The 25,259-nt window shown below is 38.1% G+C and overlaps 1 protein-coding gene across 10 annotated transcripts in view; it reads right to left on the bottom strand.

Moving 5' to 3' along the window:
• Positions 1-23,837, bottom strand: part of ITSN2 (intersectin 2) — a 129,716-nt gene extending 105,879 nt beyond the window's left edge. The window contains exon 1 of one of the 10 annotated variants that reach the window (XM_057497403.1): positions 23,810-23,837. The gene's annotated coding sequence lies outside the window, so the exon portion shown is untranslated. Of the gene's footprint in view, positions 1-22,510; positions 22,814-22,856; positions 23,113-23,426; positions 23,448-23,549; positions 23,575-23,809 lie in introns of those variants that run through there. The other 9 variants (XM_057497404.1, XM_057497405.1, XM_057497402.1 and 6 more) reach the window with 9 other exon arrangements.
• Between the last annotated feature and the right edge of the window lie 1,422 nt (positions 23,838-25,259).

Genomic DNA, 25,259 nt, shown 5'->3' with positions numbered 1-25,259 from the left:
GGATTATAGAGAAAAAGGCTTCAAAGAGATGACTCCCAGAATTTTAGTTTATGAGACTGGGTGAATTGTGGTGTCACCAGCCAAAAAAACTGAACACAGAGGAAGTCTCATAGATCACATCATGACTACAACTTCCTCAAATGTAGAAATTCTACAAACAAGTATAATGTTTTTACTTCCCCAGTTTTCAATGATCATAAGTAATGTTAAACCAAAATAAGCTGTATGCCTGTAAAAAGCCTATTTACTGTTTACTTAGAGTATGCAGTAGCAGGAATCCCTGTTTTATTAGGTCTCTGTGACTGAGATTACAGTAAAATGTGGGAGAAAATCCTCCAAAGGCATTCCATACAATGTATTGCATAACTGCATAAAAGCATGTGAACTACCAAAGACAGTTGAAGAGAGAGCACAGACTTAGAAAAGACAATTAAGAAACAAGGTCCCACAGTCACAAAGCCTTAATCAGTTAGATCTCGGTCTAAAACTTAGAGATCATCCATCTAGGACCCCTGGCTAGTCATCATGCATTCTGTGAACACAACAGAATGCCATATAATAGATGCTAAATCACAGGCACAATCCTGAAATGAAACCAAAGAATGAATCAAGTAATAGTGGACAGAGAAGGCAAATCCTTTCAGTGAAACTGAAGGTTTTTTTATTACACAATCTTCTTCACCTGGTATATAGCAATTAGCCAGCGATGCACGCAGGTATCATAATATGTATGTATGTATGCAACATCTGATTGACTGTGGTAACACCTCAGTATGGTAACACCTCAGTATAATTTATTGGAACAAATAAGTCTTTAAAGCATACCATTTCATATCTGTTATGTTTATATCAATTCTTTCTGCACTGTTATAGAAAAATTACCTTATGCTTAACAAAATTACCTCATCCTTAAGGTGTATCTTATTAAAACTTTTTCCAGTGCCTCCTCTACTTTACAAACATCTACTTGCAGAGTAGTACTTTTGGAGAAATAATAACTGAAATTTTGAAAAATGCAGTATTTTTGCATTTTACATTAAAAAATCAACTGTTTTACTTTATGTAATCATTAGTACCATTTGCTAAGTGCTTACCAAGTGCATAATGTAATACACTTCTATTAATCATACATTACATGTTCAATATTCATTGTATGTTCCAGGTTCTGCACAATGAGCTTCAGACACAGAGGAGCTTGCAGACTAGTCTTCCAGGTGCCAGATGCTGCTAGACACCTTTGATAATACTAATAATCCTCACAATATCCCTGCAAAGCAGATCATAATTGTACTCATTTCACAGATGAATAAACTGAAGGGTTAAATTACTTGCCTAAATTCAGTAAGTGGTGAAGACAAGATGCAATCACCAAAATGAGCCTAATTCTAAAGTCCAACTTATCTGTCTCTTCCTCTCTGAAATAGGGATAATAATGACAAGTGGGTCACAGATTCCTGCAAGTAGCATGTCAACTTAATGTTGGTACATTTATAGGAGAGATGAAAAACAGGCCAGAGATGCCTTCCAACATGTAAGTCTACATCAATCACATACATATTTTAGGAAGAGCTAATTATTTCTTATCTCTTGGTAAAACCCTCCAAGAGGAAGAAAAGGGTAATCAGCATCTTCCCAGTTCCATTCCTGATGCTTGCTTCAGGGATGTATGATTGAAGTCAGCATTGAACAAATACCTCTCTCTGCTTCTTAGAGGAAGTAATGTAATGATGGACAATCTTATAAGAACAAAAAACAAAGTATGTGTGGTAGACAGCAGGCATAAGGTAAAGAGGACTGCTTTGATTTAATATAATCGAAATGCAATTTGGAGAACATGGGAAATACATTCATACTAAGGCAGATAAAAGTAGAAATGCTAAATAGGAGTAGGAAATCTTTCTACAGAGGGTCAATAAGACCCCGAAGGAAAAAAAAACTGTAGCCATTTTAAGTAAAAAGTAGCTCAGTTAAGGTGGGATTTTTTTGTTTGTTTACAAGCACAGAATTACATAAGTAAATAATCAGTAATTATTTAGCCCCAAATCCTCAATTTTCAAGACAGGAAAACTAAGAGATGTGTACAAGCTCACATACCTAGTCAGTAGCAAAACTGGTCCTCGAAACCATACATTTTATGTCCAGTGCTCTGTTTCTAAATGTTTCCCAACTTACCTGATCATATCACCTGGAATACTTACTAATCCTACAGATTCCCAGGCCCATCTCGGGGAGACCATGAAATAGGTCACATGATCTTGGGCATGAGCTTCCTGAAATGGTCTTCCTGCTTTTAGACTCATCCACAGAGCTGCTAGTTTTTTCCAAAACACACACTAACACCCCTCTCCTGTTTAAATTCCTCCACTGATTACAAGTTAGAGCTCAAACTTTTTAGTATGAAAAGTGGCACCCTTCAGACAATCACCCCAATCCACTTTACCACATTCATCTCTAGACACTTCCTCTTGATTCAGATGTCCTAAGTACACCAACCTTTTCTTGAAACAGTGATGATTTTTTCACTCCCCTATTCCATTGTGAAGAGCTGTTCGCTGTCACTTTTTTTTTTTTAATTTTTCTTTGAACAGTTATCTTTTAAATGCATTTTTTTTCTTCTTTTTTCTTTTTTTATTGAAGGGTAGTTGACAACAGTATTACATTACATTAGACTGTCACTTTTACTACATTGTCTTCTCACTGTTCGACTCTCAACTCAAATGTCACCTCTTACTTGAAAGACTTCTGCCCTCCCGGGTAGTCTCTATCTCCTAGGTATGCCCACAGCACTTGTTCATTCCACAATAACATAATTTTATCATACTGTATTTCAATTTCACATTTCACATGTTTGCCTGTTTCATTTGTTCTGGGCAGAGACCATTTTTATTTATCACGTAAGCATAGTGCCTAAACCTTATCTCTCACAGAAAATGCTCAATAAATATTTGCTGAACAAATGAACTGGGTAAATGAATAATATGGTTGAGATATTAAAAAAAGAAAGAACCAACAAAAGGGAAGCATGAAAAGAAGCAATGTTGAATTGAATATATAAGAAAGAAACTGGTAAGAAAGCAGAGCAGGCTTCAAACCACTTTCTTTAAACTCTGCAAGCATCAGAGCTATGGGTTTTAGACCAAATTATCCCTTGCAACATTGGTCCTTCTGCTAGTAGGTTTTTAAAAAATATGCTTTTAGAGAAAAAGGTTTATTTCCCATTGAAGTCTGAAGGCTTGATACTGAGATAGGGAGGAAAGCTTGGGTTTTTCAATTCACTTTAAATCAAGTTGGCTCAATTTTGGTTAGTTTAAATGAATTTGACGGTAGTTCTGACATTCAAGAGCAAGATAATCAAGTTCCTTAAGGTGTATCTTATTAAAACTTTCTCCAGTGCCTGCTCTACTTTACGTGCTACATACCCAGCCAGCTCTGTAAACTTGCTGATTGTTTGGGGGAAATGTCCCTTCCTCATCTGACTCCCAAGAAGATCAAAGTCAGAGAGAATAACTGGAGCAAAATTACCTAGTTCTTTATAGTCTCTGCAGTAAGATGAAATTTACAGAGTACAACATATTCTCCACTCCTGTTCCCCATCTATCTTTTCACTCTTTCCTTCAATCATCCATTTATTTATTAATCAAACATGAACAGTCACTATAACAAAAAGATTTGAAGAATGATATTAGAACCCAGGGAACAAAACTAACATCACTTGGGAGGTAAACCAAACGATGGTACACATCACAAAGGAGGTAGAATTTGTATAATTATCTAACATGAGATCAGTGGCAAGTAGGTGGGCTCCTTGTGTCCTTGGTGTGAAAGACACTGTATAGGTATGTGAATTAGCATTGTTAGAAAGAAAGGAAAAGTATTTGAATCTAAGAGGACTGATTAAAAATAGGAAAGTACACAGCCAGTATAGCAGTACAGTCTTCCCTACTAAAAGACAGTGTGACTTGAAAGCCATGTAATTTCAAAGAATTCACTTAATCTTAAGTGTTAAAAAAGACCTTATGTTTCAAATCGTGCTCCTTGCAGTTCTGGAAATTGCAAGGAGATACAACAGAGGTATCCTAAGGAGAAGCAGTGGTGGGCTGGGAGAGAATATCAACTTCAATGAAAGAGCTCTGTTTTGTGTTTACATACTGAGGCTTCTCTATAATATTTACCTGATGAGTTTTTAAAAGAGTTAAACTTACTGAATTCCATCCCCTTATTTAGAAACTAAAGAGAAGCCAAATAGATGAAATAACTTGCCAAGATCACACAATTTAAGGAACAAAGTATGTCATATTATTGATTTTGAACTTCACTGTGCAACTCATGGAAAGCCAGTGTATAAAACACAGTTTGAGCTAGAGACCCAGATGTGGTAGTCAGCATGGACTGGGAATAGTTGTAAACTTGTCAATGACTGACATTATCCATGAAAAACATGTACAGGAAATAAGAAAAGAACAATCAGAACAGAAGTTGGGAAAAAGGAGAGAAATCAGGATACAGAGTTCAAAGAGTTCCAAGGAGATGGTCATAACTGCCAAATGTCACAGAAGTCAAAACTAAACCATTAATTTTGGCAATCTGTTGCGAGTGCAGTATCAGTACAGTGAACTGGTTGTAAAAGTCAAATAAAGGTAGCTTATTAGGCAGTAAATGAGAAGTGAAGTGTAGGTGACTCAAGAAGTATGTTGTTAAGAGAAGAAGAAATCCTAACAGGCTTTAAGGAAGAGGTAAGGTTACAACGCTTTACTTTTTAGATAGGAGAACAAAACTATTTTAGAAGGAGAGATTTAATTTCCAAGAGGGAGATGGAAAGGAGGTTACCTCATGAAAGTTAGACCAGAGAAAATGGAAAAAGACAGCTCTACAGTATAAAATTAGAACTTGGGACAGACTTTTCTGGCTCTGGGAATAAAGGACAGGACAGAAGGATGAATAAACATATATATAAGTTTGGAATCACAAGAAAAAGTTGAAGTACAGCTTTCCTTTGTAACCTTTCTTCCTCTATTTTCTTTGGGTTCAGACAACAGTCCAAAGGGCAGGGCTGAAAACAGACTCTTTGATCTCCTCATCAGGTACCTGAGCACAAAATTTTTCTCTTCTTCAAGCTAAGGACAGAGAAGGTCACATACAAATCAGTTCCCATGAATCAACCAGAAATGTGCATTTCAGCGTGTGTTAATAAGCTCATGCTTATACATCAAAACATTTGTTAGATGAATGAATATAGGAAAAAGAATTCTAGGCAGAGGTAATAGAGCATGCAAATGGAGAGTGAAGAGAATGGTCTGGGAAAATAGGTGGTGACTTATTCACATGAAACAGTGAAGAGCTAGTAACAATGCAAGGAACTATAACAATACTACAAAAATAAGTATTATATTAATACCTAGCTGATACAAATGTAAATTAGCACAACCACCTTTCTGGAAAGGAATTTTGAAATTAACTTATTTATAGCCTATCTTATTCCAGAAAGAATTAAAGCCCCCACAAAACTGTAAAATACCAACACATTAAATTTAAAAGTAGATGGATAAATAAAGGCAAACAGAAAATAAGTGACCACTGTACTTTCAGCTTTTGCATGTTTGACATTTTTTGTAATACAAGTTGAAAAAGAAAACTAGCTTCGACCTTCATGCATTTGACTTGACCACTGGCTCTCCTCCTTCACTGCTGTCCCCTGCAATCAGCAGAGTAACTACCTGACTGCTTCAACACCTGGCTCACTATCCCCTCTCCAACATTATTCCCATGATAACTCTTGGTGATACCAATATCCACACAGATTATTCCTGCCCATACCCGGCCTCTAAGCCTTTGACTTCCTTCCCCAAAATCTTACCCTCCATTGTATCTTAGCCATCCACCCTCAGGTCACACCCCAGACCTGTTACCAATAGGTGTACTTCTCTGTGGTCCACTTCAAGTCCCCACTCTCCTTTGCCAGCACCTGTCTAAACAACCCACTGTTCCTAGTTCCCTGACTCCAGTAGTTCTTTAACTAACTTTACAAGGACCCACAAACTATTGGTCCTAGCAACTCTGTCCTTCATTCTTCCTTATATATCCTCACATACCCTTCCTTATATCCTATAACCCCTCTTTACCAAATTTAATATTACAGTCCACCATTACAAGTAATTTGTTGTGTACATCCTCAGCCTTGCTCTCCTCTCTCCCTGTTTATGCTACACATCTGGCAAAATCCCAATCTTGACTAAATCCATTTCTCTATTTATTCCATGGCTATATAAGTGAAGTTGCTAACTGGTCTCACTTTAAATTCCTGACTGCTAACTCAAGTGGACCCCACATCCTGCCTAACAAGTCTTCATTTCCCCGGTCCTTTTGTGCCCCCCGCCACCCCAATATGACCATGTCACACATCTCCCTTTCAAGCTCCCAGACCTATAACACACTTGTAAATACTTTTTTCCGGTTTGCTGCCTTTCAATTTTAGGACATCTTTAATTATACCAACTTGTTTATTTTTACATCAAAATTTATCAATCTTTTTCTTTATGACTACTAAGTATCCTATCATGTTAAGAAAGGCCTACTTCATAACAAAAAATTGTCCTCTATTTTCTTCTAGTGTCTATGTTTTTTTTTTAAGTTTTATATTTGATCTACCTGACTTTTCCTTTAGGCTGCAGACATAGATATGAATCTAAATTGTTTTCTTCGCTCTTCTACCACCATCTTGAAGTCTAAGACTTAACAAGGTCTAGCAGTTTTTCTGAGACTATGAAATAATTTAGCTTTTTTCAGCTGATTTAAAACACATCTGTTTTCCTATACACTAAGTTTACACATTAGCTTGGATTTGTTTGTCCTGTGGGTCTTCCTATGTACTCTACTACTCTAATTATCATAGTGTTAGAATATGCAAATCCCTATCCACCCTGCCCAGGACATGGTTGTCTCACAACAAAAACTTCGTTCAAATTACAAGAGGGGAGCATCCTACAACATACCTAAAGAGTAACCCTCAAAACTGTCAGAAGTCATAAAAACAAGGGAACAGTTTAATTGTCACAACAATGAGGAGCCTAAGGAGACAATAAAGCATGAACTCTAGTTGACTTTATCAATACCAACCCATTAAATGTAACAAATGTACCACGCTATTGTAAGATATTAATAATAGTGGAAACTAGATGGAAAGATATATAGGAAATTCTATATTATCCACTCGATTATTCTGTACATTTTAAACTGTTCAAAAAAATTAAGTCTATCATTGTTTTTCGAAGGCAAATTATCAAATAGGTAGAAGGTTTAAGTCAAAATAAAGGTAAAACATGTACCTCTAAATTTGGCAACATTCATTTGGCAACATTTATCCAACACAAAATACCCACTTATAGGAATTTATCTTAAGACAATAATCCAAAGAAGAAAAACAGAATGCAAGAACGCTTATTACAGTGTCATCAATATTAGAAAAAATACAAATAAGATAATGTATCCAATAGAGAAAGGAACAAAAAAATGAAATTATATTCACTCAGAATACTATGTATCTATTACAAATGATAATTTCATCGCTATCATAGACGGTAATGATTATGATACAAAGTAAATTTTTAAAAAATACAAAATTCTCAAATGTGAATTCAAATATTCAAAATTATGTATGCACAAGTCAATGATTAGAAAAAAACCTCTTAAAGGGAAGTAAGGACCTTATCTTTGTGAATCTAGTATCTAATAGAGTGTAAAAGAGTAAATGACATCTGCTAAATAATATTCACCACAGTTTTATTTATAACAGCAAAAACTTGAAACAACCTAAACATCTGGAAACAGTATCTACTAGATAAAAATAACAGCTGTTAATGGTTACAAAAATTATAAGGCAACATAGAAAATAGAATCCTCAATGCAGTTAGTAGACAAAAATCTGCGCTATGATTACAGCTATGTAAAAGTTATATATATATGCACATGTGTGTGTGTTTGTAGACATATCCTGATTAAAAAACATTAATATGCTGGAAGTAGTTGACTTAGGTGTAAAGATTGAGTGAATTCTTTTTTTATTTTCCAAATTTTTTGTTGTTGCCACCGTTTTTTTTTAATCTCTTATGAGCCACATACACCAAAATGTCAAGCAATTAAGAACAAATATTAAGACCTTAGTAATTCAAATAAGATAAGTCTATGATACAACTGATTTTCAAAAACCAGGAATGCCATCTGTGAGGTGCCTTCTCTGACACCAACAAAACTGTGTGTCCAGCAATTCAATTCAATTCTGACACTAGCTATCAAGAGTTATCATAGTCCCCAAGGGTTAAGCCTTAGTCCCACATGACTGCCTCAGTTCACACACTAGTTACAAGTCCTGGGCTACACATTAGGGATTCCCATAACCCTTTCTCCTTAGAGCTGGTAATTTGCTAGAAATGTTCACAGAACTCAAGAATACAGTTCACTTGTATTTACTGGTTTAATATAAAGGCTACAACTCAGCAACAAATGCAAGAAATACATTACACAAGGTATGGGAGTGCAGGGTGAGGCCCTTCTATTCCCTCTCTGGACTTAGCACCATCCCAGCACAGCCAACCTAGAAGCTCTCTAAGTCTCCCTGTTCTGTAATTTCCATGGCACTAAATCTGTAACACCCACCTGCTCTTCCTGGAGGTTGGCAGGTGGGGCCAAAAAGTTTCACCCCTCTCAGCTCTTGGTCTTCCTGGCTGTCTAACCTCATCCTGACGCTATCCAAAGGTGTCATACTAAGTCACCTCATTGACATAAACTCAGGTGTGAAGAAAAGGGGCTCATGAATAACAAGACATTCTTATCAGTTAGGAAATTCTAAAGCTTTTAGGAGCTCTGTGCCAGGAACCAGGGACCAAGACCAAATGTACTTCTGTATCACACCACAACATACCCCAATAGCCAGCATCACCCACAGCCTTGACCTTATCAATTTCTTAGTCTGTTATACACAATATTAAGTAACAACAGTAAGTCTGTTTTATTTAAAAGACAAACAACAACAAATTTTGGCAAAGATGTGGAGAAAGGGGAACCCTCCTACATTGCTGGTGGGAATGTAAATTAGTTCAACCATTGTGGAAAGCAGTATGGAGGTTCCTCAAAAAACTCAAAATAGAAATACCATTTGACCCAGGAATTCCATTCCTAGGAATTTACCCTAAGAATGCAGCAGCCCAGTTTCAAAAAGACATATGCACCCCTATCTTTATCACAGCACTATTTACAATAGCCAAGAAATGGAAGCAACTTAAGTGCCCATCAGTAGATGAATGGATAAAGAAGATGTGGTACATATACACAATGGAATATTATTCAGCCATAAGAAAGCCAATCCTACCATTTGCAACAACATGGATGGAGCTAGAGGGTATTATGCTCAGAGAAATAAGCCAGGCGGAGAAAGACAAGTACCAAATGATTTCACTCATCTGCGGAGTATAAGAAGAAAGGAAAAACTGAAGGAGCAAAACAGCAGCAGACTCACAGAACCGAAGAATGGACTAACAGTTACCAAAGGGAAAGGGACTGGGGAGGATGGGTGGGAAGGGAGGGAGAAGGGGAGTAAGGGGCATTACGATTAGCACACCTAATGTGGGGGGGGTATGGGGAGGGCAGTGTGGCACAGAGAAGACAAGTAGTGACTCTATAGCATCTTGCTGTGCTGATGGACAGTGACTGTAATGGGTTATGTGGTGGGGACTTGATAGTGGGGGGAATCTAGTAACCACAATGTTGCTCATGTAATTGTATATTAATGATACTCAAAAAAAAAAAAAAAGACTGCACTGGTAGAGAGAGGAATCTAATCAAGCTGGATTCATTATTATGTATGAATTATTATTTTCACTTCTGATGAAAAAAAAAATAAGTCTGTTTTACCAAAAACATTTAACTGAAATTAGCAATCTCATCTCAAATCCAGTCATGCTACATTCAGTACTAAAAACTACAGAGGTTAGGTACACTCCACCCTGCTGCAAAGGCCAACAGAGAGTGGCACCCAAACTGATTCCATCCCCCAGCAGGGCTTGCATGAACAGCTGCCATTTGTGACTGGTAGTTTCCAATCTTAACCAAAACATGAATAGAACAAGAGAGTAAAGAAAATCAAACTAGTTGCCAATGGATAGAAAAGTATTCACCTATTTCTCTACTCTGTCAAGCCAATCTAAGGTTTTTAAAAAAATATCAGTACATTTAAATTACTGTAAGTAAAGCACAGCAAAAGTAATTCTCTTAAAGCATCCCAATCAACCAAGAAATCAAATAAAAATAATTAATGTGGAATGAGGATTTTAAAAGCAAACTCCAACTTCTGACAGAGAGAAAGTGTCTAGGAAATAATAAAGCAGAGATGTTCTAACATGGAATTAGTTACATTAAAACCAACAGTGTATCTAGAAAATAGATCTAACACTGAACAGCAATACCTAACCACAGCAAGATCTCACTTCTTCCAAATACTTCACACCACAAATTTACACATTCTCTTCACCAGTCTGAATTCCTTAATTCTGAGTAGTCATAGACTTCTTGAAAAAAAAAACACAAAAAAACAAACCGTCAAACCCAGAGTTGCTCTCCCTGGAAAAAAAACACAACGCACAAAATGTGACATTCAATTTCAAACATTTCAGTCCTCTCAAGACAATGTGGACTTTCAGAGGATTCATGTATTCCATAGTTAAGACCCCTAATTATAATACACACTAATTCATATTTTTTTTAATGTATATGATATGAGAATGGGAAAGAATCCCTCCAATTCATTCTCAAACCATCCCAACCATGGCCCACTTGAGATCCAACCTACCTACCTGCTCCCATTTTCCAGTAGAAAAACAATTCCATGATGAAGAATTATAGCAGTTACACAAGAGCAAAATGGTCAAAAGATTAAAATCTAACATTTATTCTGTAATTGTCAGTTAATTCAAGAACAGCAGCAATTGGAACTGCATCAAACTCAACAACACTAATGATGCACTGAAAACAGTATTCATACACAGTAGGAATTTTTCAGTGCTGCCTAAGCATTGTAGAGGTAACACATTTCTTAGAAGAAAAATTAGAGCCCTCAGTAAGCTCTAAAAATTGAATAATTTTAGTTTATGAACACCAAATGTCAGGAATCCTTAATAACGCAGATTATCAGTAAGCAGCCCATACTAATACATAAAAAATCAAAGACTATGGAAATGGAATAACAATAGACCCTGTGAATTGAGGAAAAGCATTTTAGTTTCGTTCATCAGAAAAAGCCTCTTGATCTAAGATGTGTCTTGAACCACAATGGGGAAGAAGCAATTTAATATTTTTTTCAACCATTTTTCCACTGCAATTCTGTGTAATAGCTCAACAAAAGTATAAAACCTAATCTCATAAATTAGACCCCTCAAACATTGCTGATGGGAATGTAAAATGATTCAGCTGCTTTCGGATATAATTTGCAGTTTCTCAAAATGTTAAACATAAGTTACCATATACTCAGGTATTCCACCCTTATGTATGAACCCAAGAGAAATGAAAACAAAAACCACACAAAAATTTGTACCCAAATGCTCACAGCAGCATTATTCATAAAAGCCAAAAAATGGGAACCCAAATGTCCATCAACTGATGAATGGATAACAAAATTTGGTATATCCATTCAATAGAATATTTGGCCATAAAAATGAATGAATTACTGATACATGCTACAACATGCATGCACCTTAAAAATACAGTAAGTGAAAGCAGTCACAAAAGACCCTTTATCATATGTTCTCATTTATATGAAATGCCTGGAAGAGACAAATGCATAGAAACAGCAGTAGATTAGAGGTTGCCTAGACTTAGGAGTGTTGAGAGGAAATGAAGAGAGCAGCTGCTAATGAGCACAGGAGGTTCTTTCTGGGATGATGAGAATGTTCTAAAATTAGTGGTGATGGTTGCACAATTCTGTGAATATAACAAAAACCTTAGAATTGTAAATTTCAGAAGGATGAATTTTATGGTATATGAATTATCTCTTAATAAAGACATTGTTTTTAAAAAATCCAGTTTCCTTCACATGGCATGCAAGATGTTTCAGGGCCTACCCTTCTGCCTACTATTCTAGTGGTCCGCCTCCCTCTCCCTCCCATCGTATTCCCATTACCCCCTCTGTGAATCTGTAGAACTACCTTCCTTTACAGCAACACTTCCACTTGCAAAAGCTTAGTTTGTACATTCCCACTTCACCTTGAGCTCTGTTAAACTACATACCACCGAGTATTGTAGCTTTTCATGCTTGCCCACCTGTTAGATTGTGTGCTCCTATGAATGTCTCTTTATCTTCACATACCTAGTGCCCAGCAGTCAGCCACATGGTAGGCACTAAAATACCCTTTAATAAACACAAACACTGAGAGATTAGCATGCCTATGACTGAACTGAGGACAAGCAGGCTGACAGATTGGAACCTGAACTTTGAAAAACGATCAACCAACTTGGGTTCAGGTCCAAGTGCAGTTATTCCTTAGCTTTGTGGACTTCCACAAGACACAGCTTCAATTACCTAACCTACTACAAATGTGAGTAACTGTACCTAAATGCTAGGTCGTTTTAAGGCTTAGATATGTCTGTAAAGCATCTGGCACATAGAAGGTGCTTGTAAATGACAGCATTACTATTATTTCAACATTAGTTTCAACTATAACACTTAACTTGATTTCACTGAATTGGTACAACAATCTTAGTTGTACCAATTACTAATAAAAAGGACAAGTTTTCCTCACTTTAATCAATATTTGAGAAGAAGATTGCTGTTATTTATACCTAAAGGCTTAAGGCCCCAAACACACAAAGCATGCTCAGACTTAAAGGCTTCAAAGAAGATAACTTTTCAGTGCAAATTTGGTTCTTAGTTCCAGTTCTGCAATTTAGCTTCTTTAGTTTAAGATGTTTAAATATAAATTATAAGTTTGAACTTTTGCAAATGTTAAGTTTGGCCTACAGAGAATCCAACTAGTAAACTGAGAGGGCATAAAAGAACAGGAATGGTCAACTAATACTGAAGTAGTTAGTACTCCAATTATATGGAAGATTTAAATTAAACCTACTTTAGGAGAACTAGACAACAACTCTGAATAAGACAATTCACCCACACAAAGGGGGAAAAAATACACCTAAGAATAGCTTGTGATTCAGTCTACACTGCTGTAAGGGGCAGGTAGGGGGACTGGCTATTTGATCTATTCTCTTCAGTCTCACATCAGGACTAAATATTAAAGAACTATTTACTTGACTTGAATAAGAAGTAGAAAGAGAAAAAATTCAGAAAGATGCTTCACCTTCAAGTATCACCTCTTTGAAGCAAAGATAACTTTCTAATTTCTGAAGCCATTCAAGAAAACACAAAGGAAAAAATATTCACCTATATATATATAAAACTCTTGTTGAAAACAAAATTAAAAAGGTGAAGAGAAAAATTAAAAAATATATGATAGTCAATATTTTTAATGTGCAGAGAGCTATTAAAATGGATAATGAAAACACTAAGATCTCAATTTTCCAAAGAGGAAATAAGACTGGCTACTAAATGTTAACATCACTAATAATCAAGAAAAGGCAAATGAAAATTTGTTTCTCTTTATAAGTTTATTTAAAAAAAAATTCTTGGCTACTACTCAGGGCTAGCAAAGGTGAGAGGAAATGAGTGCTGCTGGCATAACTCATGAGAGTGCAAATTGGTGCAAATAGCTCTTCAGAAGGCAATTTGAAAACATACAGCAAGAATCTTACCAATGTATCCTGTAAGTCAGTAACTTCACTTCTGGGAATCAGTCATAAAGAAATAATACTAAATGTAGGAAATGCCCTCTTTACAAAGATATTCACAGCAGTTATTATTAGTTACTATAGAAAAAAACTAGAAATAATATGAATGCCTGACAATGGGGGAATATACTGAGCCAACTATTGTGCTGCCACTTAAATCAAATTCATAATGACATGTGAATTGTATCTCAATAAACCTGTTTTTTAAAAACATCAAGTTCAGCTGGACCATATAATAACATGGAAAATGGATATGATTATATAATTTAAAATTTATGGTATAATATAAATGTGTATTTGTCATTTCAAAAATAATAACAGTAGCCAACAATCACTGAACACTTACCAAATGCCAAGCCCGACACTTAAGTCATGACATGTTATCATTGATTATCATCATTATCAGGGCCATCCTAGAAGGGTATGAAACCAGGGCCACCATCAACTGTGGGGCTAGTCCAGGATAAATCATACTTTAAAGGAGGCCTCACAGTGAACAGTTTCACTGGCACCCCCTGAGAATGTTTAAAAAAATTTTGAAGGTGACTTAAATTATTTCAGAAAAGAAAGTTTCAGCATCCTGACCTGCTCCCCACCCCCTGCCAAGCACAGCCCAGAGTAGCAGCCCTAGCTAACCTAACCAAAAGACAGGCCTGATTATTACTGTTACATTTACAGAGAATTTATTATGGGATGGTCACACTAAACATGCATTATCTCTTCATCCTGATAACAACTCTTTGAATAAATGTTATAAAATCCCCATTTTTTAAAGAAGAGAAAACTGAGACTTAGTGAGATTGTTACACTCACAAAGCTAATAAAAGACATAGCTGAAACTAAAACCCCATCAGAGAGCAAAGGCCATATTCCTAACTACAATGGTGTATTGTAAGAGAGGCACAAAAATACTATGTAAAAGAAAACAAAATGACTTGATAATATAGATGCATGTTGTAACCACAATGTTGCTCACGTGAAACCTTCATAAGATTGTATATCAATGATACCTTAATAAAAAAATGAAAAGACAGAATGGGTAGAAGATACCAAAATGTGGTTGTCATCTTTTTTCCTCCTATCATCTTTTTTTCTCCTATTCTACGAACTTTCGTCAATCAGCATGCATTATTTTCATAATAAAAAAATGTAAGTTACATAATGAAAAATAAAGAGGAAAACGATTTGGAAAAATATATCAAATGACAAACTATATTGTTAATATATAAAGTACTCACTCATTCTTCCTCAAGACCAGCAGTCAGTACACTTCAAAATTAAACTAGTAAATTAAGTAAACTAAAAATTAAGAGAAGAATGTCTCTTATCAAAACTAGAAGAACAGAAAAGTAACTAAGGCTGGAGAGAAAAGGAGCTGAAGTCTAATCAAATGTGCTAACAGCTATAGGGAAAGATGTTACTAGAACCTCAAGTCTCCAAGACTTCAGGGTTTGTTCTTTCCCCTAAAACTCTGACTTCTGGCAAAACTGCCCATGGGCCTGCACCACCAATTCACCAAACTTCCCTGGGCATTTCAGAAATCTTACCAAGATGACATCAGGACCCTCCAACTTCTCCCACTAATTGGAAAAAGGGGCAAGTCAGAAGAGAAACTGAGCCCTGTTTCACAGTAGACAGGATATAAAAGAAGATTTAAATATTCTGAACACTAGAAAAGGTATTCTGGGGTGAGAGTACATTAATTTTGTCAGGTGTTTTCAGAGGCAAGGTCAATAGTCCTCAAAGTCACTCTAATAACTTGCTGTTCCCAGAATGGGAAACTTCAAGGTCTGTTTTCACTCAGTTTTAGCCTCTGGGCCCCTCCCATCCTTCCTCCTTCTCTACAGGCTTTCAAAGCCCACTTCCAGTGTTACTTCCTGGGTGTCAGTTTCTCTATCTTACACACTTCGAAGTTGATTCCCTTCTTGATATGTCACCATGAGCATCTTTAATTAAAATCGACAAATATTTACTAAGTCATCAGATGTATAACACCCTTATGTGTAAGAGCAAGGAATACAGAAGAGGAATAAGATCAAAACTAGAATTCTGCATATATATACTATAGGTAAAAAGACTGGAAAGAAAATGGGTGCCTAATTTTGCCTTAGGGAACTAGAAAGTTGGTGGATGAGTAATCCCAGAGGAAATGACTCCTAAACTGAGTAATGAAGGACTAAACAATAGGTATCACCCAGTAGGCTAAGAAGAGAAAAGAGATTTTTAGAAACTGGGGACAGAAATAGGCAGACACAGAGAAAAACACTGTTTGAGAATTTAAAAGACAATGTCAGAGGACAGCATAAATGGGGCTAATGGCACCTAACTCTTCAGGATATTGTAAAAATTAAATGAGTTAACAAAAATAACAAATTAGACTGGTGCTATATTTGAGAGGTACTAGATTAATGTTAACTATCATTATTAGAAATCCGTAAGAAAAACTAAGAACAAATGTGTAAAAAAAATTTACACCAATATGGCAAAGAGTTACTATTCTTAATGTATAAAGAATTAATAGAAATAATCAAGAGATGAACATACCAATGAAGTGAGAAAAGAGCAGAGACAAATATTTCTCAAAGAAGAAAAATGTCAAAGTATAACCTTATTAATACATAGAGAAAGAAAAAGGTGGTCCTTATCAAGCAAAAACATTAAAAAAAAAAGCCAGTTTTTCTGAGTAAACGGAGAGTAAAACAGTTACACTTGGTAGGTGAACACTTTGGTACTGACAACTTTTTCTAGAAGACAACTTGGCAATATGTTTACATGAGTCTCAAGAAGTGTCCATACCTTTTGATGCAATACTACTACAACTACTAGAAATTTACTCTAAGGAAATAATCATAGATGTGAACACCGATATGGTTACAAGGTTGCTAACTGGCACAATCTAAAATAACAACAACAAAAATTATAAACTACCGTCAATGTTAGAGAACCAATATAAGATAATGATATGAGCACAGGATGTAGAGTCAGACCAAGTCATAGCCTATGTCTACCACTTATTAGCTGTGGCATCTTGGGAAAATGACTAGAATTGTCCTTGCTCAGTTTTCTCAACTGTAAAAGAAATAATACAACAGTTGTAACAGGCTGAAGACTAAATGAATAAAAATACATAAAGTGTCTCAAAAGCAGCTAGGATATATAGTAAATGCTCACTACATATTAGATATTTACATTTAGTAGCAGCAAAGCAACATTATTAAGGTAATAAAAGCTGAATTGTAGATAAATATATAATAAAACATTTTTGATAAATGCTACTAAGCTACACAGGATATATAAATATAATAATTCCATTTTTTGCAAAGAAAAATTTCTAGAAGGAGATACACCAAAGTATTAATATTGAATATTTCTCTGGGTAATATGATTATTAGTGACTGTTTTTTCCGTCTTTTAATTTCCCTGTCACTTTCCAATTTTTCACAAGGAACATATATTACTCATCACGGTATAAAGAAAAAGTTCATGTTTTTTTTAAAAAGCACAGTATAGCACTTTTAGGAAAAATGAAAGCCATTCAACAAATCTCTCCTCTAGGCTCATTCTGTAACTGAGGTTTTTTGGTTTTGCTTAAGTTACTAGCAAATAGAAATATTCCAAGATCATTTTAGTAATACTAAAATGACAAACATTTATGTTACATACAATGACCTGAAATAGTAAGTTTCAGATGCACACAATTACTTCCCCAATCTTGAATTCTTTTAATAATTTTCAATAAGGCAAATTCACTCCTCTCAATTATCCCCCACCCACCTACCCACACATTCCCTACCCCCATTTCCTGCCTTACTTTTCTTTCTCCACAGCACTTAGAAGTTCTAACTTCCTCATATTTTATTGTCTCTTTTTCCCCTTCTTAAATATAAGATACACAAAGGCAGGGGTTTTTGTGCGTTTTGTTCATTACTTATACACTCGGTGCTTGGACCAGTTCTTGCATCGGTACCTAGAATTTGTTAAAAGGAGGAATGATCTCAATACCATGAATCATGAATAATTTCTGTTAGGTTTAACTTTTTAAAGACGAAAGATGGTGGTTGAGAATAAAGGAAGTTAAAGCAGATGACAGAAAAGGAGGTGGAAAAAAAAGCTGTTACTTTTTTTTTTTTCACTGAGGCCCCTAGAAAGGCAAAGATGAGTTAAAGTCAACCTAAAGAGGACAGCAATAGCAAAGGTGTATTTAAGAGGGAGCTGCAGCATGCACTTTTAAAATACGGGATTACCACTATGCTATAAAGACAATAAAACCCAGGTACTGGAGAGTAGTATTCAGAAAAAGTTTTGGGTTATCAGTACCTAATCTAAATGGCTCTTTCTACCTCAATCACCCATGTGACTGCCTCAGCTCTCCAGAACCCAGTGGAACCACAGATGCTGGATGTAGAGCTAGGATGCTGGAAGAAGGAGGCAAAACTCCAAGTCAGAATCCTGGAATGAGGACCAGTTACCTAAGGGAGGAGAGGTAGACAAGAAAAGCTTTCTAATACAGATACTCTCTGTATTAGAGACAAGGCAAAATCAATTTACAAGCATTTCACTGGAACTTTAGCAGAGGGAAAGCTTAAAATCCTTCTGAGGAGAAGGAAAATGCAAATTAAATATGAAGTCTTAACCATAGCCTCTCTTCTACTATCAGGTTTTTAGGACTTAACCACAAAGTTAGAGAGTGAATGCTACACATGCATTCTCAGTCCACATCATTAACTCCATTAATCTTGAAGTTCTCACTTATATTCAACAAAAAGTATTCATACTCACTAAAGAGTAAAGTCATCAAGTATTACATAAGTTGTAAAATTTATTAACTTGACCTACTTAATTTTTACATTTAAGCAGTCATTTTTAAGTGCAAAGGAGAAGTGGTAGGGTAGTGAGCAGAGTGTCCAAATACCTCTGCCAGTGTGTTCAAGCAAAAATGAAATGATAAAGCCAACAGCTATCATGTCCTCCTGTCTGAGCTAAAAAAGTCTATGTGGACTCTGCAGTTTGACACTGCTGACCATTCTTGACGAGTATCTACCTCACACTAGTCAAGCACTCCTCACACTGAAAAGTACGTATTTAAGCATTTGCAAGTCTTTGAAGTGATAATCCAAAGTAGTAAGTTCCTTTTGCAGATACACAACATTTTCTTGCTTTTAGAGTGTGTTTTTGGTTTTACTTTGAGAGGTTATTTTTCCCCAAATTATGAAGACTAAAAAGGCTTTTTAGTTCTATCTTTGTTGATAGATGGGGTTGTGGGTAAGTTCTACTGTTGCCCAACCTTCTTATATGGATTGTTTGATGGTAAGATTAAAAATTAAGGATGAAAAAGCTAATTTATTTTCCAGTCACAAGTCACAAAAGAAAAAAAGACTAACAGCTAGATTAGTGTGAAATTTCTCATTTTTCATGAAGCAAGCTGGAGTAATAGATAACATTTATTAAGCACTTATGCTAAGTATAAGCAGTCACTACGCTAAACTTTATATTACATACAACAGCACTTTGAAATAAGTACTATCATCCCCATTTTACAGATGAGGAAACAGAAGCTTACAGAATTTAAATTCAGTTACTCAAGGTCATAGGGCTATTTCGTGTTGGAACTGGAAACAGGAGGCTTAACTTGAAAGCCTGTACTCTTATCTACTACAGTTATAATGAAAATAAATGAAATTTTTATTAAACCACATACACATTTTCTAAAATGACAACGCATCAGTGAAGAAAATTATCTAGAAAACAAAAAGCAGTTGCTTAAATAAAACAAGTTAAATGTCTACCATCTGGTAATCCCTAAATGTCTACCATAACCATTGCTAATTAGCTACACAGTAAATCATTAATATATAGCTGTGAAATGAATTTTTAAGTGAATCTCTCAAATAATACATTTGCAAATGAATTATGATACCCTCTTAGAGCTGTAAAAATACATTATTTTTTGATATTCACTGTCCTATTTATGCTGTTTCCTCTCTTCCACCCCAATGTCCTCTCTGCTTTCAGATCCTTTAAGACCAGTTCAGTGCCTCCTCCTCAAGAACACCTATATGCACACTCTACCCAACAGGACTTTAACATTAGGTGCTGAGCTCTGTAGTTATAGTGCAAAATCAAACACGAACTCAAGTAAAAAAAAATAGTGTTTCTGATCTTCATCTTTAGATCTATTCATTTACAGAATTAGTTCTAAACAATAAAAAAATTATAATTTCTCTACTTCACACTTGGAATCCTGCCTTTAACAATTAGCACACCAAAAAAGTCTGCCTCTTTTTAGCCTTTCTTCATAGTTATTACACAAATTCTTCCATTAATGAGTTATTGAAAAGATCAGAACTCAAAAGGAAAAAGAAAACCAAGCAAATACAGTTAATTGGTAATAAATATATCATATTTTTAGTAATGTAATTAGTTTATTGTGAATCATTTCTGGAATCTGTTAGTACACACACTTTGCAAGTAAATACAGTATATAAAAATGCTAGTTACTTATCAATGGACTAATATGTACTTTCATTCACTTACTTAACAAATATTTATTGAATGCCCAAATATCTTTTTTTTTAAATTTCTGAACCACTTATATCAGATGCTAAAGTTAGGACCTTGGTCTGAAACCGGGCTCCTTACCCTTACTAGCTCAGAGACCTAGGGTAGTCAGTTAACTTTGAGGTTAACATTTCACTTAACTGTTTGATGGGAGAGGAACAACTACTCACAGGGTCTATTTGCTGTAAAACAGCACGGGGCCTAGCCCATGGCTAGTGCTCGATAAATGTCTATTGTAGCACGTATGTTTTAATACTGAGGAAAGCAGTTGAAGGAAATGGCTAATAAATGTTCCTTTTGTCTACTAAAAATATGGAAATGTGTGAAACTTTGTATTAAAGACACATTCAAATAAAAATCTTTAGGTTATGTAAGAAATTGTCCACTTTTAAAATAATGAATATACATAGTGAACAGTGTGAAATGACTAAGAAAGATAAAAAAGAAAAAGATGGATAAACAAAATCTTGAAAGCTGCTGAGTGTGGGTGATGGGTGTATAGAGATTCCTTATACTATTTTATTTTTGCGAAAATACAAAATTTTTTAAATTGTAATTCCAATCCCAGAACATGCCTAACACATTTCCTCATATTCAGAAGAGATCAGGGTTTTAGCCTTGAGATATGCTGAACTAACAAGAGAACCTCCCTGCTCAATAATTGAGCACAGGTCAAGTTTTCTCAGACCTATCTTTCATTGCGAAGTGAGTAAAGGAATAATTACATGCACTGGAGGATAAAAAACTCAAGTGTTTCTGCTGCTCATTAATATTACACTAAAACAGCAGCAATGTGCTTTTTTCCCCATGTACTTTAAAAACTGAAATTCTGTTAAATTAAGCTTTTAAATAAAAACAACTTCCACCTTATATGCTTTTGAAATTACATACTCACATCTCAATAAAGCTGAGGGGAAAAAAATTACAAGGGACCCTGGTACAGACAAAGAAACCTAAAGGTATACACATCAGTGTTCCTACTAACCTTAAATTTTGAGGGACATCGTTATTAATTTATGTGATGTTTCTACATTGCATTGAGGTTTTATCACTGATTATTAACGAGTAGCAAATAAGCACAGGAGACAGGCAACTAATTTTCTTGAAAGGCTTAAGAAGCTTAACCCACAGTCTATGCTCTCGATTAAGCTGACAAAAACAACACAGAATTTGAAGTTGCACCTCGCCTATTTCTGGAGTAAGCAAGTAAATATTTGTAAAAGCAAACTAGAGCATTCAGCAAAGCAACCATTTTTGCGTTAACCTTAATTCCTATCATAAAGTGGTTGGCTCTATAAAAAATATTCCGAATTCAAAATTAATACACATCTCTAATGAAGCAGACTTGGCCATCAGCAATCATTCAACGACAAAGCACATGATGAATAAATCCAAATACAGCATCTTTTGACAATGCAAGGCCAGCTGCAGTGTCAGCCTCGGTTTACCCATTCATTACGAGCATTGTAGGCGTCTTTTCCAAAAATAATAATAAGCAATAAACTTTACTCTGGCCTAAGAGATTACATCTCTCCATGATTCCTATCTACGCTGGAAGTCAATAACGCCGAAGTCAAATTGTAACATTTCCTAACTTTGGTTCCAAGCGAGCTGTGGACGCCGAGCATACGCCCACTGGCTTCTCGTGACTCGGGCCACTTTGACGCACCGGGATGCGGCTCACCTGACATTCCGCAACAACCATTACCAAGAAGGAAAACCATCTCCGTGAAAATAAAATTAGTCCCCGAAGACGCGTGCGAATGCCCCTAGGGGCTCCCGTCTGCCGACACCCCAAAAGCGAGGGAGCCAAGTCGCTCCCGGCCCGGGGCGGCGTCCGCACCTGCCAGAAAAGGCCGCGACCGGGGGTCCGGGCTGCGCCGCAGGAAGGGGCTGCTGGCCCCAGGCCCTCGCATCCGCCCCGGCCCCGCCGCGGGGGCAGGAACCCGGGGCCGGGGCTTTCCGCCCGGCGCCGCCAGGTCCGGCCTAGCTCGGGCCGCCGGGCTCCCGAGGCTCCGTCCGCGTCGTGCGGGACGCGCATCCGCCTCCCAGGCCGGCCCGCGGAGCCTGCCCGTGGCCCCGCACCTGCCCGCGCCCTGCGGCAACCTCGGCGGGAGGCTTCACCCACCTGGCGGCCCCGCCGCGCCTCCCGCACGTCACTGCGCGACCCCGTGCCCCGTGGCCCCAGCAGGGCAGGCGCGGGCGGTCGCCGGCAAACCCTGCTCGGCAGCCCCGCCGCCGCCCCGCTCGTCGCCAGGCCGCAGACAGCGAACCTGTTGCGCAGCCTGTCACGGCCGCTCGGGCTCCGTGACGCCGCCTCAGCCCCACAACAACATGGCGACCGCGGCCTCCGCAGGAAGCCGGGGGGCGGGGAGGTAGGCGACGGCCGGGGCAGCTGACTGCCAGCCCGCCTGCTGCCCGGCACCGACTTCCCCACCCTCGGGAACCCGAAATCGGTCCGGGGGCGTCCTCACCCCCAGGGAGCCGGGGCGCCGGACTCCGCGGGCCCGGTCCTTGCGCTCCGCTCACCCCTCGGGGAGGCCCCTAAGCCCTGGACCCGGCAGCCCTTCCCGGAGCTGCGACGACCCACCTGGCTCCTCCTCCCCGAGGTGACATGTGCAGGTTGGGTGGAGCGTTTCCTGCCCCACAGACCCCTCGGTGCGGGGAAGGGCCGAGCGGTACCTGCCGGCGCATCCCTGCTGCACCCACTTGGCGCTCTCTCTGGAGCCTTCTCACTCACTAAGGTTGCTTCGCTGATTTGGGAGCACGGATTCCCGGGGAATGGAGGAGCGGGGCGGGAGAAGGCGGTTACTCCCACCCTTGCTCATGGAGCCCCTACAGACCTCTCTCAGACCCTCCCCAGGCACCCCAGAAGGACTGACCATACCCAACGCCCACCCATTCAGCAGTCCTCACCCGCCGCCCTAACACACAAAAAGGCCCACAAGGCAGGGGCCTCCCTGCCCGCAGTCACACAGGAGAGCAACTACCCCATGTACTACCACAGAGCACTTAGACGTTCATCTCTCCCCACACTCCACTACCTGCAGACCTGCAGAAGCTGAACATTCTTGCCCTGCTCATGGCCACCTAGCAAGGGAAGCTCAGGGTCTCTTTTCTACCGTCCAGCTCCTGGTCTCCTCACGAAAAAGCAGACTTCAGCTCACGTCACCACCGCACACCGAGGGCTTGCCCTTGACACAGCACACCTCGAAGAGAAGGGCATTCTGCCAGTCGGGGTTACAGGAGGAGTCAGTGTTTCCTGTGAGCTTAACAAAAAGGGAGTCCAGCACCCAAGATTTCTGTTGGCTTTTAGCGGCAGGGTATGGGCTGATCCAGTGTGTAAAACTTACATCCCCATGACTTCTGTTGGTAAAGGAGAAATCTGTGTAGATCAAATGATCCCATGCTTCCTTTCATTTCTTACCTGTTGGGGTAAGTGAAGGTAGCAAGGTTGGTTTTATAGGGATGGCTTCAAAGCCCGGGCCTATATGAACTAGCAAAGCAACTCATGTGAGGAACTTAGCAAACACTAATGGTGATAAACAGGCTTTTCCCGCTCTCACACTCAGTCTTTCCTAACTCTTCAATTAGGACCTGACTGAGACCTGACAGACAGGTCCTGAGCTTCGGTGACACACAGAAGCCAGACTTGTTTGTATTAGTCTAGGAAGTCCTTGATTTACTGGGGCCAATCTGTCCCTTTTCTTCTGAAAGCCAATCTGCAAACAAACCACCCAACTAGGGATAGTGCTCTTGAGTATGTGGTCTCATTCCTGGGGCAGACATCACCACTTAATTGTGGTACTCCCTTTCAGAGCCCATATGCAAGAGTCTAAGCTTCCAAATCCTTCTCCACATAGTGCTCCAGAGAGTTGGCCTATAAGAAGAAACCTGTTTTTTTTTATTCCCAGTATGTAGATAGACAGTCCTCATTTCCGTCCCATCATTTGATCAATGTCATTTGTGTTCCAGTGTTCTGGAACTGGTGCAGTTCACCCTGAGTCCTCTTTCATTTTCTGAAGGAGATGCCAAATCCTTGGCAGGACCAAAATGAACTTTGTAGAAAGAAAGAAAAAATATTTTAAAAGTCTCCCTAAAATAAACCAAAAAGCTAACAACCTTTGTTGGAAATTGGGATCTTGTCTACAACCGGAAGCCTATAGTATCCTAAGTACTAAAACAATTATATCCCAGGTGTCCATTCAGAACTCTGAGGCCAGTTTGTCCATCCTATCCTATTCTTTCAATATTTATGATTCACATAGGTGATACATCCACCATCCCAGTTTTTTGACTTCCTCTTCTCACAGGGCACACCTTGGAATTGTTTTTGTAATTTTTCTTAGTATTTCACGAATTCCACCACCTCTGGTTCACCTCCAGCATCAACTGGAGATCAGCTACTGGAGGAAAAAAGTCCTAAGATATGAACATACCTGTCAAGTCTAAATAAGATTCAGAATTATTTCAGGGTGAGAAACTTGAGAGGTCAAGGAGAAGACTAGGTATGTTGTATTTCTCTTCCTCAGGTTCTACCACAATTTAGGACAGACTCTTCGGTCTGTTCCTGATAACCTAGCTTTTACCATGTGATTTAATCTCAATCTGTTTTCCTTCCCTGCAAATCTCAAATCTCCTAAACATGCCCGCACATGTACTTATATACTGTCATGTTGATTCTGTCCCACCCCCACTGCCAACCATATATATTTTCTATGTTTTACCAATCTCCTTTTCTGTTAGTTTTCAAGAATACCATCCTGTAAGGCTGAGAGCCCTGACGGGAGGAGCAAGCACGCCGGACCCTGATGACGTGTCAAAGTCCCCGGCTGCTGCCCCCTCCCAACCTGAAAAATGTGCCTTACGTTAGCCAA

This window comes from Manis pentadactyla, chromosome 2 (assembly GCF_030020395.1).
Source record: "Manis pentadactyla isolate mManPen7 chromosome 2, mManPen7.hap1, whole genome shotgun sequence".
NCBI lineage: Eukaryota > Metazoa > Chordata > Mammalia > Pholidota > Manidae > Manis > Manis pentadactyla.
The sequence above is the reverse complement of the archived record's forward strand: the minus strand, read 5'-3'. Positions and strand labels throughout refer to the sequence as shown.